We start from the raw sequence: 17,881 nt of genomic DNA, 5'->3' as shown, positions 1-17,881 counted from the left end.
TGTGTGTGTGTGTGTGTGTGTGTGTGTGTGTGTGTGTGTGTGTGTGTAGCTTCTTTGAGAATAAAGATTTGGTAATTTTTCTGTTCTATATTTTCCCATCTTTGCAAAAGGGTAGTGGTAATTAAGTGGCTACTATTAATTGCCAAGAATTATAAAATATATCAATACATAAAAAAAACATTCTGCCTGATCTGATGTGAACACTTGAGTTCTACAGATACCACAAGTGGACTTGGAAGGGTTGGGGTCATATTTTCAGAGTTCCCCAGATAACATTGGATAACTTTGGTGTGCCATAAGTCCTGAGAAGAGCTCATTTACAACTAGACAGTGTTGGAATATTTAGACCAACACAGAGTTCTAACACTGAAAGAAGCAACTTATTATGAAGGTGACGTTTCCTCTTGAAAGCTCTCTGTCTCCCCGCTCCTCCACTGAAGGGAGAGGCAGTGGAGCACTGAGAAGGGAAAAAGTAATTAAAATCACATTCCTTCCTGAGGTCAACTGAATTATCAGCCTCTTACCCCAAAGCAAATTTACCTCTTTAAGACGGGAGGACTTTATCACTCTTGGGAACAATACAAACAATGATTAAGGTGCCATTTGGACATGGCTGGAATTTTTCATGTTCGAGGAACCTCTTAGCTCAGTGGAGTCGGTGCATTCTCATTCCAGGAGAATACATATTGTCAGAGAGAACTGTGATAAATGGCCCTGCCGTGACCCTTAGGTTAGAGCAAAGGAACATTGAAAAATAAATCTCAATTATGGATACTCACCAATCCTGCAATGGGGGTAGGCAATCTATTGATCTTTTTAACAAGTCCTGGCTTTATAGCATTCAGCAACCTGTCACGAAAAAGGCAGAATGTCAAGTGAGATGTAAAGGAAGATGGATTACACAAATCACCTGCATCCAGGGCTGGAGTTGAATCGCTGGAGAGGAAAGGGGGTGAGTGTACAACTGGCCATTCTTGCTGTAAATCCAAAACATCTATCAGCCTCTATGTGTGTGAGTAACAAACTTTGCCAACATCGACTTTGTTGACTACAGGTGAAGTCTTTGAGTTTGGAGAGGACAAAGGGGAGAGACTGAGAGGTGCTTCGTGGGAACACACCAAGATGTGAGGTAGACTGAAGGCTAGGAGAGAATAGTCTCGAATCAAAGATATGTATTGCAACCTAGGGCAGGTAAGGTGTGTTTCCAGTTCTTTTGGCTAAGGCTAAGAGCTCTCCTGGGATGGACTAGGTTCAGAGACCAACACTGATTTTTGTAAATGACTTGCCAAGACAAATTCTGTCTCCAGACCCTATTTGCCCTTTGAGGAGAGTGGCTTGTTAAATGTGGTTGAGCTTCATTTATAAATGGAAGAGTGTATTTTCTAAGAGGTTAACCAATCGCATCCTGAAGATCTGAAACGAGGTTGGCCACGATTCCCTAGGTACCAAAAGAATCACGCAAGCAAAGATTTTTCAGGGAAAGCTTAAAACATATGTAAAAATGGAAATATAAGCAAGGAAATGCAAGAGTAACGGAGCTGCGGTCTGCGGGAAATATAAGTTGAGAGGGAAGAACAGTAAGAACGCAAGCAAGCTGTAGAATGGAAATGTGGCCAGCATCAGGGAAGAGGGAGAGTGTGGTATTAGCAAAAGAGGATGCTTATAAGGAATAATTAGAAGTAAGGGGTCATAGAATAGGAGTAATTTTTCAAGAAAGATGATTTACTATAGTAAATCTTAACTCACATAAAGAGAAACTAGAAGTTATTTATAATTTAAGGATCAACAGGCAACAAACCCATGGGCCAAGAGTGTTCAACACCTGTTTTGTAAATAAAATTTTCCTGGCACACAGCCGCAACCAAGCTCATTGGTTTATGAATATCTGCAGCTCCTCCTGCCCTACAGCCACAGCAGCAGCAGTCAGAGGCAGAACATACGACCTACAAAGTGTGCGGATTTCCCCTTTGTGGCCCTTTATAGAAAAGATTTGTGGACTTCTGTTCTACTTCCTGCAATCCAAGACCATAGCAAATAGTCAAGGCCCCACGCCTGAGAGCTTCTCCAGGTCACAGACAGAGACTCTTTGAAGTATTCTGATACCACTCCACACAGACATATAGGAGACAGTCTGCAGCAGTGCAACAGGACACTGTGGTGTTGTACCAAAAGAAAGCTCAATGGCAGATCTCAGAATATTTCATTGCAAACCCCACTCACTGGTTCAGCGTGTAATGGTCAGAGTGGTCAGGTGACAGACATTTAGTTCACGGAGGGAATAACGACAAGAGAAAAGAGTCTGTACATGTTCAATGGAGATATGACTCTTCCCTAAGTATTTTTGACTGTGGTTGGCTGAATCCATGGATAAAGAACCTATGATCAGAGAGGACTGATTGTCAAGGCTGGTGGACAATCCACCTTGGAGAACATGTCTTACCAATACATATAGACACTATATCCTTCTTAATAAACACAGAGGAGACTGGAGAGCTGATGAGAGGCTAGGGGAGTATTTGGTCCGAGAATTACCTGAATACCACACACAGCTGGGTCCTTTTCTAGTGGTGTCACCAACAAAAATCTGTACCCTCTGTTCTATCATACTCATGAGGAGGCCAGTTGAAGTTGTAACACCCAGATAGAATGATATCAGTTGTGGCTGTAGTGTCTACGTGGATTTAAAGAGATGAAAATGTGAGAGGCTAGCACAGAGCCCAGCCCATACATTCTCTGCAAACACTTCTCTGTGTTTTGTGTAAGTTTTTATCCATTTCAAGTGAACTGTGGGCATTTTATTTGTTTAATAACTTTAGCTATTAAAAATAATCAGATGAAATAGAATTGCTACTAGGTTTTAAGCCACGTTGCTGACTAATGAAAGTAGAAAAAAAACCCTCTCCTTCATAATAGATCGCCAAAAATTATTTTCTAAAGGTACCTTTTGGGACTGGAGAGATGACTCAGCAGTTAAGAGCACCTCTCTTTGAGAGGTCCTGAGTTCAATTCCCAGCAACCACACAATTGCTCACAACCATCTGTAATGGGATCCCATGCCCTCTTCTAGCACACAGGTACACATGCAGGTAGAGCACTCAAACATAACGCAATTTTTTTAAAAAGGGTACCTTTTGCCTTTTGTATCTAAGGGACTCGTTGATATTTGTAGTAATACAAATTGTTGGCTCTATTTGTGAGTCTTTTATAAACTCATCATTACTCATCATAGACTCTTCTGACAACAGATACTTCCCTATTCCATAAAGATGCCAAAAAAGTAAAGAGATAATGCAAACTATAATGCTATGCCATAATCACATGAATGACAGAAAGCTACACTCACTCTAAAAAGATTGCACTAAAAACTGCAAAGAATGGCACATTGCTGTCTCCCACATTCAGGACATTTTCAAGATTGTGCAGCTGTGGTTTTCCATGTAAACAGTCTCCTGGTTCTGTACAGAATTTATAGTACACAGCAACAAAAGATAACATTGAGATCACGATGTTAAAATGTGCAGCACCTGGATTTTATCCTGTGTTTTGCCTTGCCTTAATTCCGGAAAAATTTCTGTGTGTTAGCAAACAAATGAGACACACAACAGCCATGAGGAAGAATATTCATCTGTAATTTTACTTTAAACTATGATTGTCCACCTATGCAAACTTAACAGCATGTAAAACATGCTGTTAAAAGAGGACCATGGTGATATTTCATATTTATGTCTCTTCCGAGGTGCATTATGACTCAAAAATCCCTATCTCAAGATAGAGGTCACATGTATATTCTGTAGGGTGAAATACTAAGCCTCAGTCCAATGTAAAGACATCCTAAGAGACGAGGTTGACAACATGACCAGGACAGCCTTCACTCTTTGGAATGGTTGCTTATGCTACAGTCTGATGTTTTGGAAAGAATAGCTTCAAAGCACAACAAAGAACAGTGTTAAAATGATAAGGACTGGTCATGGTGGCACATGCCTTTAATCCCAGCATTGGGATTATATGTTTGTGTGTGTGTTATATGTGTGTATACATATACATATATATATATATGGATATACATATGTATACCCATATACACTACACACATATATACCCATATATATACACATATACCCATATACATATACACAAACATACACACACACACACACACACATATATATGTGTATATATATATTATATGAATGAATATATATGTCATGAGTGCCATCCGTAACAACTATCTGTGCAAGGACGGTAAGTGGAAGACCTATCACATTTATGTTCTGCCTATGGATAGTCTATGACATCATGTGCGGAAATTCCATACATGGCAGAATGTCTTCTCCCTGGGGAGCACTGGACCAGTGTCCCACCTGTGGGCTCTACTCGTCGAAGCTTTCAGCTAGATAGCCTTGCAGGTAGCTTGCTCGTCATGCGGCTGTGATAAATGCAGCCGGCCTGCTTCTTTACTCAGTAACTGAGCATGTCCCTCTGAAGTAAGTGAGTCCGAGTTGTTTAACTTCAATTTCCCATTAACCAGCTGCCAAAGCCTAAAAAGGAGTCTTACTTATTTTTTTCTCATCAGCTGTCTTTGGATAAAAACCTCAGAGAAACACGTCATATCAATAGATATATACTACCTGGCTTGTAGTGTTTCTCTGGAGAAAAATTATGTGTAAGAAAAACTACCATTTTGGACAATCCTCAGTTTGGGGAGAAAAAAAAAAGCACTGAAGATAAGTAAATGAAAATGTGCTTGTTAACTTAAGCCACCTCACCTAAATTCATATTCTTTTTTTCCCCCTTCCCTCTCTTGCTCTGGTCCTGCTCGCTCCAGCCTTTTTTATTTATTTATTATATGGAACTACACTGTAGCTGTTTTCAGACACCCCAGAAGAGGGCATCAGATCTCATTATGGATGGTTGTGAGCCACTATGTGGTTGCTGAGATTTGAACTTAAGACCTCGGATGCTCTTAACCACTGAGCCATCTCACCAACCCCCTAAATTCATACTCTAAACTGACAGTTTCATGTCAATGTGACAGCAAATGAAAGCAATCCAAGGGGAGGAAGCCTCTTTTGAGAAAATGGCCACCATACGATCAGGCTGTAAGCAAGCTTGCATTTTCTTAACTACTGACTGAAATGGGAACCCATCCCATTGTGGGTGAGGGCACCCCTGAGCTGGTGGTCCTGTATGCTATAAGAAAGTAGGCTGAGCAAGGCAGGAGGAGCAAGCCAGTAAGTAAGCAATACTCCCCACAGCCTCCGCATCAGCCCCTCCTCCAGGTTCCGGCTCTGTTTGAGCTCATGCTGCCTTTGATGTAAAACTGTGATACATAGGTGAAAGCCAAATAAATTGCTTTTCCTCCCCGAATTGCTTTTGGTCATGGTATTTCATCACAGCGATAAGAACCCTAAATAAGACACACATTATGACCCATCTGTCAAGAAAGCCGTTCCACTATTTATGGACTCAACGAGTATCTGTTGAGCATCCGTGATGTAGACTGTGAAGCCAGGTGTGGGACACAAAGGAAATTAGGGAAGACCCAGGGTTCTACGTCATAGTGTATGCTCACTGGTGGATTTAAGAGCCAGAGGAAGTCAAGGACTGTGCTCATATACACTTGACTGTCCCACTACCTATGAACAGCCACCATGTTTAAAAACGTGTGTGGCATGTAGTCCAGGAAATACAATTCATAAAGAGTAACAAACTGTTGGACTCCTTAAAAAAAAATACTGAACCAAGAATGATGCCATAGACTGCCTTTAATAACATTCTGCGTCCCTGTGTGCAATATGTGGTGACCTCCCAGCCGTTGCTTAAGCATTGCTTTGTATTTATAAATACAAAGTGAAGGTGCCACAAAAAAACAAAAACCAAACAAACTAAAACCTGTCTCCAGTCCTTGGCTTTGGAGAAAGAACTTCTGTTTCTTGGTACATGAGCTCTGGTAGTGCTATACAGATTCTATCCAGACACGGTGAACTAGGCCACCAGACAGATTGCTATTGGACGGTAACAGGAAGGTGAGAAGAAAGATGTAAAAGACTGAGAATTGAAGGAGTATTGAACTTTACAAATCATTCATTCCAGTGGTCTAGTTTTTGTACTTAGCCTAGAGTTTGGGAGAGAGCAGCTATAGACAACACCAGAACGGGAAGTCCATGCTTCATCTCAGGGGAAGTCACTTTGTCCGTTACAACAATAGATGACATCATCGTCTCATTACCTTAGTTTGTACAGCTGCGACAGGGAACTCTGATGACAAAACGGCCCATTTTTGTGTCCCCTTTCATTTGGCTCAAGAGTGTTTTTCTACATGGTTTCCTTGACAGTTTTCTGGGTTTGACTGTGAACCCTGAATGAAGGTGTTTCCTTTTAATCCACCATGGCATCTGGTTTCAAACCTAAGCACGTGATCAGTGCAACCTTGACCATAAACCGGTTACAGATGTCATATAAAGTTTGCTTTTCAGACTTGTCTTGGCAGAGCCAGGAACATTTACAAGCTCTTGAGATTTGAAAAAAAATGTGTAAAAAAAAAGAGGGGAAAAGCAAAACCTGACCAAGGAGGTGAGTAAAATACTGTGAGAATACAAGTTGCTGTCGTTAACACCAACCAATGTATTTAGGGTGCTGTGCTTTGCCCAGAATGGGTGACAGGTAGACCACACTTAAGCTACCTACCTTGAGCACACCCAAGGACATCACAGGAGCTTTTGAAAGGTTTCTGTCGGCTTGAAAACCAGGAAGTTGGGACTAGACCCCTGAAGCTAAGCTCTTATTCTGACAGAAATCCTATGCTGGAGTTTGTCCACTGACTTTCCAAACTTGCCTTCTTTTTCTCCCAGGCAGAATAAGCCACATTCTCCAGCCTCCTTTCTTATTCACTACGGGACCGGACTGGACTTTTGGACAATGGGGTTTGGGCAGAAGTAATAGAGCCCACCCAATTCTAGGCCTAAACCCCTTACAGGCAATTCTTCCCTCGCTCTCCCCTGCATCCACTACTTCTAGCTGACTTCACACCTCTGCCCTTCTCTAACACTGAACTCAAGTTGCACAAATGGAATCATATTTCCATAACCTTAAGCCACGGTTGTGTAGTGCTTATTATTTATAACAGTAACATTAACTCTCACTAGGAGGAACTCGCCCGATGAAATGAGACCTATGTGGCAAATTACACCCAAGAAAACCTTGTCCTCAAACATAAAACCACCCATTTCCCTTGGATCTTTCTATCACAGAATCTATAATCGCAGAAAGGAGTAGAAAGCATTTTTCTGCAGCTCCCATTTGATTTTCATTTTCGAGCTCTTGCCATGCTTCCATCACATGGCCGTGCTCGCTGTCTGGAAGTTATGGAATCTGGGCATGAGAAGGGCCCACATAAAATGATCAAGATAAGGAAAGTCCCTCATCAAGGTCAAGGCACATGTCTGAGGTCAGAGCTCACACTGACAGAGTTTGGGTCACAAACTCTACTTAAACCCAAACAGGATCCTTTCCTATCATCCTTATTTAAAAAATATTTTATTAATTCTTTGAGCATTTCATACAATGGGTCATCATCACATTAACACAACGGGACTGTACATCCTAACTCTTCTCAGATCTACCCCCTGCCTTCCTGCCCTCTCCCAACCTTATGTTTTCCTTATTCTTTTTTTTTCTTTTTTATTTTAAAAATAACCCACCTGGTCTGATTTGTGCTTCCAAATACTCATAGCTATGGGACCATCCACTGGACATGGTAACCTATTAGGGGCCACACCCTTAAAGTAAAGTGACTCTTCCTCCTTGAGAAGCTGTCGCTGTCAGTAGCTCCTCAGATAGGGGTGGAGTCTCATGAGCCCCTCCCACTTCATGCTAGAATGTTGACTGGCTTGGTCTTCCACAGGTAACAACACCTGCTGTGAGTTCATGCCTGCAGCAGCCCTGTCCACCCTGACCTCCAGCTCTTACAATCTTTCTATCCCGTTCCATGCTGGCCTTGGGTGAGGGGATGTTGTACAGATGTCTCATTTATAGTATTCTTTGTACTTCCATTGTTTTGCATTCTGACAAATAATTTCCTGCCCCCATACTAATAAGCCCATGAAACCGATGCTTCTAAAACTCCAGCTTTAGCCAAGACCATTCCTTCTTCCAAATGACTCCTTGGTTTTCCTGTGTTATAGGACACCTACTCTGAGTTGCATTTTTTGTAAACTTGACAAAAACTGGGGTCACCTGAGAAGAAGAAACCTCAGTTGAAGAATGGCCTCTATCGGATTGGCCTGTCGGTGCGTTTTGGGGAGAGGGAGGTACTTTGCTTTCTTGATTAATGATTCACGTGGAAGGCCACAGCTCACCATGCGTAGTGCCATTCCCCTGGACTAGTGAGTTGTATAAAAATGCAAGCTTAGCGACAAAGCAGTGTTCCTTCATGGTGCCTGCTCTCTTTCCTTCCTCTGAGTTCTCAACTGAGTCCCTGCCTTGGCTTCCCTCAGTGATGGACTGTGACCTGTAAGCCAAATAAACTCTTTCTTCCTGAAGTGATTGTCAGTCAGTGTTTTATTACAGCAACAGAGAACCAAACGAATACACCATCCGAATGCCTTTACCTAGTAATCAAACCTTCATTCCCAAAGCCGCCTCTGCCACCAAGACTTCCTCTCAGGGTCCCTTCTGCTTTTTATAAGCTACCAATTTGAGATGGCACACATGATCAGTGAACTGTGAAAACTGGCAACGTAGGAACAAGACTTCAGGGTAGCTTAAACAAAGTGAGTATTAACGTTCCATCGACACAGGCAGTGATACGTGTAATCACCGTTGTGCTATGTACTAATTATGCATTGATGAGTGCAATTAACATTTCTTTCGCAAAGCAAAAAGCTCAGTTCTTGCCATGCTCACTGTCAGGAGGGTGGAGCAAAGCCTCAAAGAGTGAAACCACTGTGCTTCAACTCAAAAGGCTTCCGTGCCCATACCAAGGTGAGTGAGTGGTCATCTCTAGGCCCTTAGGACTCTTCCTGCCATAAGGGATCCTCAGAACCAAAAGCCCTCAAGATCCCAAGAGTAAGAGGCATCACCAGAAACAAAGGTCTGCATTCAAATCCCAATCCTAACTCACAATTAAGGTTATTTAAGTAATCAACATCCAGGAGCCTACATTTCCCCTGAAAATGAGAACAAAAGACCAGCTAGCTACAAAGCTACAATGCAAGAAGAGGCATGGGATATGTATATGTGTATATGCATGCATATATATATATATATATATATATATATATATATATATATATATATATAGCCTATGACTATCACCTATATATAGCATCGACTCATAATTTACACAGCGCTATCATTTCCTCCAGGCCAGTTTCCCAGTTTCCACCCTGCCTCCCACAGGTGGAAGTCTGATTTGTCAACCATTGGCTCCATTCTCCTGCTAGGCATCCTGCCTAGGTTAGCAATAGGCTGAGGAGATAAAGACCGGAGAGAGCAAATGAGCTCATATGAGTTCTCTACGTGGGTGTTGTCTCTGGACAGCGCAGAAGGCAACAGAAAAGCTGGGGAAGGGAGGAAGGAAGGGAGGGAGGAAGGAAGGAAGGGAGGATGCCCACAAGGGAAGGCAGTAAGGGCTCTGAGGACAAACACAGCTAGGTTAGGGCTCCAAATGAGGCACCAAGACACCGGTCCTGCTTTCTGTCAAAGGCTAGTTGAGATTAAACTCTTCAAGTTTTCATAGCCTCACCTTACTTGGTTTTCTGAGATGGGGGGGCGAGGTGGGGGAGGGTATCGGGGCTGCAGAAGACCTTTCCATTTCAGAAAGGAGAGAAGATGCCGATGCGTTGTGACCAGTTAGATTTGTGAACCTACTTCCTGTTCATTCCGCATATTATTTCCATACACACCCCCTACACAGCCCTGACACACCCATGGGGACTGGGTTCTACAGCCGAGCTGCCACAGACTCGGACGGTGGGAGGGCCACAGAGGAAAAGAGAACACTGAAGCCTTCGGGGATGTAACCCACATTTTAAATGACTAATAAAGCCAAAAGTGCGGGATGTGGGATGTACACAGCAGAAACTTGAACAAAGTGAGCGGGGGTGAGGGTGGGGGTGAGGGGAGAGCAGGTGTAGGAAGCCTGCGTGTGGTATGTCTCCTCTGGCTGTGGGAGGGAAACATCGCTACTGAAACTCCCTCACTCTCAGCTCAAGCCCCTTCACAAACTGCTCTGACACAACCTCACCTCTCCAGTCTGCCTCACCTTGTACATGCAATAGTCTCTGGCCTACAGCATGCAGAGACCCTTCCTGTGACTCAGAACTTCCATAGACCTGCAGTTTTCTGTTTAACCTGTCTTCATCAGAGCCACGCCCCCAAGCCCTTTGCAGACTAAGAAACTCCTACTCGACCTTCACAGTACATCTCAAATCTTCCCTCTTCATTGACGCATACCCTAGGTAGAGACTCTCACCTTCCATTCCCAGATCCCAATATTTATGGGTATTCTTTTGGCCTCTGAACTTATCCCAAATGACAGAAAATCTAATTAATTAGGGAAAGAGTCCATCTTCTCTGCAATCTTAGCTGGAGTATAAAGGCTAGTCCCAGTAGGGCCTTAGTGGTTGTTTGCTCAGCGAACTGGCAAATAATTGTTAAATGTTAGGAAAGCCTTAAACATCACCTTGGAAACTACAACAGACTACAGTGGATCCCTATTTATAACTTTGCAGTGGTGACCATAGCTAAATCATGCTCTGAGAACCCAGAATAAAACTGAGTCCAGGTAACCACATTACAGCTGGGTCATCTTGCTAGACACTCGGGTCATTCTTAGCAGCTATCATGTCATGCCGTGGCTGTTGATTTGTGGGAGAGGGGTGGGAAGAGCCGTGTCCATACCAATTTCTCCAAAGGACAGTCAGAGAGGTTGGCTGTCCCCAAAGGAGGCAGCAATGTTCCTGGGTTCTTTCTCTGTGTTGTGTCATGAGGCAAATCAATGGAGCAAGTGTGAACAGAAAGACACCAGGGTCCACTCCCATTAGACAGCACTTGTCTTTTTGCCTTATGGGCTATGCCCCAAAAGTGGAGAGGCAATGTTCAGGAGCTCTGGTCGGGGAGCAGAGGGACATCAAATGTGTCGAGTTCTTGTTGCTTGTGCTGTATACACAAGACTACACAAGTCTGAGAGAATACACTATATCTGAACAAGAACTTCTTATATAATAATAAATATAATATAATCAACCTACAGTACAATGCCATCAATAAAGTTATATAATATTAATGGATCATTAGCATGTCATATACCCAACACCCAGAAAAATAGAATGGCATCAGAAGTACATCTAGATGATTTTTTAGACTTCGCGAAATAAAATAAATTTAATGTGTTAAATTAGTATGTGTTATTAATGAAGTAGATTTCATATAGAGTCAAACCATTAGAAGTCTAAACTTAAACTTCTTGCACAGCTGTTAAGATAATGTAGACATCCCTAAAACTAATTTTAATCTTCTTTCCCTGAAAAAGAAACCCCAACCATTTGCTTCCTTTCCTCTCTTCCCTACCCACAACCCCTTGCCATATGAAAGCACTAATCTACTCTCTGCCTCTATAGATTTCCCTCCTTGGGGCCTCGTAGGATGTGGTCCTTGTGACTACTGTCCCTCACTCGGCTCATCCACACTGTGACAGTGTCAATACATCATTCCTCTATGAAATCAGACCATCATGCACTGTGTGGATAGAATACCCACCTCTGTTGGGCATTTGGGTATTTTCCCCATTGAGCTATTTTGAATAATGCTGTTGAGAGCACTTGGGAACGAATTTTTTGGATCTGCCTTCCGTGTCCCTTGGGCATGTCCTCAGGGGTGTAACTGCTAAGGATAGTAAGCATCTTCTCGTGAACTAATTGCCCATGTGTATAGCTATTTAGGAGAAATGTCTATTTATATCTTTTGTCCATTTTTAGACTTGGTTGCTCATCTTTTTGTTATTGAATAATAAGGGTTCTTTACATATTCTAGAGATAGGTCCCTTATCCTTTCATATATTTTCTCATTGGGTAGATTAAAATGTGTTCAAGGTCAGCCTAGGCTATATAACAAGCCCATATCTCAAACAAAATTAATTTTGGTAGCGTCTAGTTCGCCTACTTTTTTCTTTTATGACTGTAATTTTGATGTTACATGTAAAAAGAAAAGCAAAAACCACCTGTTGTCTAACCCAGTTAACCCTGTTTTCTGAGAGTTTTATAGTTTAGGTCTTAAATTTAGCTCTAGAATTTATTTTGGAATAAGATAGATCAGATTTAATGTGCACCTACCAATTAGTTATATCAGTACATTATATTAGCTATAAATACACTAACTTTGGAATAACTTTCCCTCTCTACACAATCCCTTGAAAAGCATATTACATGCCTGCCCTGTACTAGAACCACTGGGCAAACAAAGATGTGTCTAAAGTGTCCCCCAAAGAGCTGTGAGCTAAATGTGTAGTCCCCAGCCTGACACTACTTGATACTGGTGGAGCCTAAGAAGTAACGATTATCGGGAGACTTGCAGTCACTATAGGTGTGCTCTGAAGGGTATTGGCACTCTAGTCTCTCCAATGCCTCTGACCCACTTCCCTCCGGCCTTGGGATAAACAGCTTCCTTCCACCTTGCACACTTGCCGTGATGTCCATTTTTTTCAACTGGCTTTTGAACCTAGACATAGGCTCAAAAGCAATAGGCAACCAACCGGGGACTGAAACCCCTGAAACTGTGAACAGAGACCTTTATTATTTTTAAAGATTATTGTCTTAGATATTTTGTTACAGTAATGGAGGGCTGACTAACAATCACTGTCACTGCTTTGAGGAATATAAAATCTAAAACTATATATAATTATCACATGTACTGTCATGTGGGAGACTAATTACTAAATCTAGGCACAGCCAAAATACCTTTCAAACCAAAAATGTGGGCCAGAACACTTGAAATGAGTATTTCCATATGTACTGTAGGGGGCCATAGCCATGTACACACAAAGCACTGAATGCAGGATGTCGCAATCAGGTAGTTAGTGGAGAGAAAGATGCCCAGTGTGGTTGTTTAGGACTTTAGTTGCATGTGTTTAGGACTTAGACAAAACTGGTCAGAAAGGAGATCACTCCAGGGGCTGGAACGAAGCGTAGCACATACAGAATGGGGAGGCACGGAGGGAGTAGCGGGGACAGCGGCTCATATTCTAGGACCAGCACTTAGAGGCAGCACTGGCAAACTCTGTGGAAACAGACAGTCAGGGACACTTGTCAATGAAAGTGCCATCATGTCCTGAAGGAAGGATGCGACCCGATGAATTCACGCTTTCCTTCCCACCTGGCACCAGGTAAACAAACTCCTTCCACCATAAAATTAGCCTTCCAGAACAATCTACAAGAGCTGAAGGAAAAATGGGCACCAGTGCTAACCACACCCACTGGCCTCAATTTTTTTTCCATCTCCTTCACTCTTTGTTTGCTCTAATAAAAAGAAGGAAGTCTACTTCTACAGTTAACTTTAAAAAGAAATCATTCATAAGGCAGGCCCTTGGTAGGCTATCTAAGAAAGGGCCTTCTCCTGTGGGTAACCAAAGAAAACACTGAGAGGAAAAATGGTGGAGACAGGACATTTCCACACTTCGTTGTGGGAAGCCAGCCCACCCAGCTTGACAGCCCATGAGAGGCCATCAAAAAAGTGAATTATTAAGGAACTTCAATTAGGGGGCTACTAAATCCCTTTAAATGCTCGCAAAGCCTAATCTAGCACGGGCCTCCCCTAGGAGGCAAAACAGCAGACCTTCTGCCACACCGCAGCCTGTATTTAAACCCATGGTTCCCTGTCTGTTTCTAAGTCAGTTGATCTTTCTCATTTGCATATATGAAATCTCTCCAGAAGTCAAGAGATTAAAGCTCTTTTAAGTCAATAGAAGGCTTGCCTCTATCCATGGGATTGACAAGGTGGGAGTAACCACCCCATACTGGGTAGGGAAACAGTTATTGAATGATAATTATCCTAAAATAAATTTCAAACACATTTGTGAGAAGCATCAAGAGCAGCTCCAATATCCAAGGTCTGTGTCATTTCAAAGTCTCAACGAGAACAATAACAGTTGGGATAAGGAGAACATTGCTTTAAACGGGGAAAAGAATGTTACAAAGATGAATGAGGGCGAGCATGTTTCAAATGCAAGATGCTGGCCTGCTCAAAAGAGCTTCCCAAGAAGACTTTGTAATTGATGCTGAAAGAACGGTTTGAAAGGATCGACTGTGCCAAGGGGCTACTGATTTCTGGAGAACCAGAGGCCCATTCTGCTCGTCACGAGAGTCCTGCGCACTGGCTTGGCATGGTTTCCAAGTGTGGGCTTTTTTTTTTCTCTACAGAAAGCCACTGGGATACTCAGTCTTTGCTTTAGTCCCCACCTAAGTGAGGCCAATCTTCAAACAAAAAAGCAGTTTTTCACTAGAGATCTTAGGGGGAGGGGAGAGAGTAGCTCAAACTGTCCTCGCTTGAACTCGAAGGCTTAATGAGTCTTGGTGCCCCAAAGCTGGAGACAGGCCAAGTCAATGGGGGCCAACTGTGATTTGGCAGTGAAACAAGAGGGAAACCTACACAGAAGGCCTATCAAGTTCTCACCAGCCTGCTAGGACCAGCGTGGGTGACAGTGAAGAGGCCCAAGTGTGCTAAGATTTCACTGCGAATCTGGGTTGGTGAAAAAGTTCAAAGTCTAAAGATACAGTGAGCTCTGCCATCACCCGTGTGGCCAGCTGGACAGAGGGCTTGGGAAGTCCAGGATGTTCACCTGCTCAGGTCGCTGTGAATACTTAGAGGTGGGTCATAGATCTTGAACAAAGCAATGATATTCCAAAACCAACAGTATGAAACCAGTGGCCAACGCCTACGATGAGTCTGCATCCCAGTTCGGGGGTTGGGGGTGGGGAGGCAGTCCCAAATGCTACTTGATTCTGTGTCTCATCTACTACCCATCCTCTGTGGGTGCCATCTTGGTTTATAACTGTAGAGTCAGTCGATTCACAAGCCATCAGGTCACAGAAATCCCGCTTCTTTCTCAGGGGCTCAGGAACGCCTTGCATGTGTTGCTCACGTTACGTAAGATCTTTCACAGTAACCCCCTGAGACGATGAAACACACGGGGCAAACCTAGTCTGGCCAGGTGGGAAAATGATTATTTGATGTCATTCACGGGCAAAGGCCTCTGGCATCCCCTCTGCTTCTGGGGCATGGCTACCTCAGCCTGATTCGTGCACGTTCTTGGGAGCACAGGAGGCTACTCTAGCTTCATAAGAGTCTCCTTAGCAACCTAGGTCCCCATGGCATCACATGTTCCTGGTTTCTTCTCAGCTCTCCGATAGCTCTTTTGTTTGCATCTTTCTCCTCTCTCTGGAACAAGAGAGAAACACCTCCAAACTGAGATGTGTTTTGCTCCTCTCTCTGGGTGCATTCTTTCTCTGAGACCCTGCCAAGGCTCACAGCTTACCCACGACATCTAACCAAGGCTCTCCAGTCTGGTTTGAGTAAGTCAAAGCCACTGTCACCCTCCTAAGCTCCAAGTCCTCATTCCCTAAGGCTTACAGTTCTTCCCCTTCAGTGATGTATCTTTATTTCAAGCTTGACCTGCCCAAACTGAAATAACACTTCCCCACAGAGGACCTTGACCAGCTGTATCAAGAATCCAACCATGTGGTCTGTCATTCACAACAAACAAATTAGCTTTAAAAAAAAAGTCTTTTTATTCATCAATATACTCTATCCTGATGACTTCATCAATAGTCTTACTTCTGCTCTGGAGGCCAAACTTCCAAATCTTTGCCTCCCCTGTTTGAGCCCAACATGTCTATGCACAGTTCTTCACATGTACATTCTTCTTCCTGTTGGAGGTATGGCTTCCTGTCATCTAGAGCATGTTTCTTCTCTACCTCATCTCCTCCGGAAGTAAAAAAGAGTTTCTAGACTTCCTTAGACTCTCTGTCTAAACCGTGCTTCCTCAAGGCACCCAAGGCTTATATCCCACATGGAGTTAAGATCTTGGTTAGATCCAGAGACTGGATCTGATTGTCTCTCTTGCTGACTGTCTGACTTCACTGTTTAGTGGGCCATCATTAAGAGTGACATCACATTTTCTAAGTGGGTTCTTAAAATTCTTCATTCAGGGGCTAGAAAGATAGATCAGTGGTTTCAAAACACTGGATGCTCTTCCAGAGAACACGGGACAAAGTCCTAGCACCCACAGAGTGGCACATCACTATCTACAACTCCAGTGCCAGGGGATCTCAAGCCCTCTTCTCGCCTCTTTTGGGACTTTACACCAGTGGTACAAGACACCCATATGCAGAAAGTAAAATAAAAATATTTTTTAATGATATGTTGAATGAACAGAAAGAACTATCTCCTCCTCTACCAACTGGAAGTCAGCTCTCCTCGGTGTTTACCAAGCACGCCTTCTCTAACTCCAAACCTTTCTTCCTCCTGCTGTTCCTCAAAAGGAGGCTGTAATGTTGTGGCTTGTAACAAACCTCTTAAATCTTTACTCCTGGTTCCTGGCATATATCTCCTTAAACTTTTATAACTTCCCTAGTAATAGGGATTTTAGGTACATTGCTTGCTCTGATATCTGATCTTCGATTCTGGTCCCTGATGCAGAACTCTTTATGGAATATCCTGGGGGACAACATTATCTCTTGTTATGAGTGGTGACCCTTGGGCCCCTCAATAGAAACTGATCACAAGCAAGACCAAGCCTGATCAGAAGTCTGAAGTTTCCAGTTCTGGGACACCTGGCTGATATTAGAGAATTGGTTGTTTTTGTGACCAGAAGTATTGTGAATATATAAAGAAAGAAGAAAACAAAACAAACAAGCCAACAAAACCAGATGATACAGAAATGATTGTCGCTTCCCTTGGCCTATATGAAGTAAAATCCAACTGATACATCATCTCTCTAATAACTGTTTATCAAACCATGACAATATTCCCCCTTTTTAACCTTTTATTAAATCCTGGAGATTAAATCTTGTTTATGCCTACATTTGTCTACATTTATTGAGATACTGTTTCCACTCCAACCTCACTACATTGTGGTGTGTGTGTGTGTGTGTGTGTGTGTGTGAGAGAGAGAGAGAGAGAGAGAGAGAGAGAGAGAGAGAGAGAGATCATTCTATAAGCACATCATAAACTCTTTGAAGATTATTTCTCACATTCTCTGCTTATGGCCCTCAGTGCCTAAACTCGGCGCTGTGCTATACATGGACAGTGTCCCACAAGGCCCCCACATGATAAGAAATCCTCCACCAAGAGCTACACCATCAACTCTCATCTGCCCTAGAGGACTAGTCCCATCTGTGCACACCACATCGCATGCTGAAACCATGACAGGAATCCAAGACAAGCCTTCCTTCTTAGAGCAGGCAGCTCATTTATCAGGAACAGCATACACAAGGGGGGGCCAGCAGATTTCTTATCTTCAGAAGATTATTTCGGCAACAGAAGAAGAGAGGGAAAAATCCACTGAGACATTCTTTATCGGTCACTTATTTGTAGACTCACATACTCAAACTCGGCATTCCATGAGAATGTGTTAGCAAAATAAAACTCACCCATGGAGCTCTTTGCCTCCTAGAAAGACCGAGATCCCAACAAAGAATCTGAAACTTTAAGAAAGAGATGCTTCTATCCTTCACTGTATGGATATTCAGGAATATGTTCTTTGTATAAAGCGTGTGTGTGTGTGTGTGTGTATGTGTGTGTGTGTGTGTGTATGTGTGTATGTTGTATGTGTATGGTGGGAGAGAGAGAGAGAGAGAGAGAGAGAGAGAGAGAGAGAGAGAGAGAG

At 42.9% G+C, this 17,881-nt stretch overlaps 1 protein-coding gene across 1 annotated transcript in view; it reads right to left on the bottom strand.

Moving 5' to 3' along the window:
• Positions 1-17,881, bottom strand: part of Limch1 (LIM and calponin homology domains 1) — a 290,723-nt gene that overhangs the window by 154,946 nt on the left and 117,896 nt on the right. Inside the window, 1 exon segment of the mRNA XM_028765186.1 lies at positions 780-849. The gene's annotated coding sequence lies outside the window, so the exon portion shown is untranslated.

The sequence above is a fragment of the Grammomys surdaster genome, unplaced genomic scaffold (genome assembly GCF_004785775.1).
Source record: "Grammomys surdaster isolate TR1022 unplaced genomic scaffold, NIH_TR_1.0 150, whole genome shotgun sequence".
Lineage (NCBI taxonomy): Eukaryota > Metazoa > Chordata > Mammalia > Rodentia > Muridae > Grammomys > Grammomys surdaster.
This window is presented reverse-complemented; position numbering and strand designations above follow the sequence as displayed.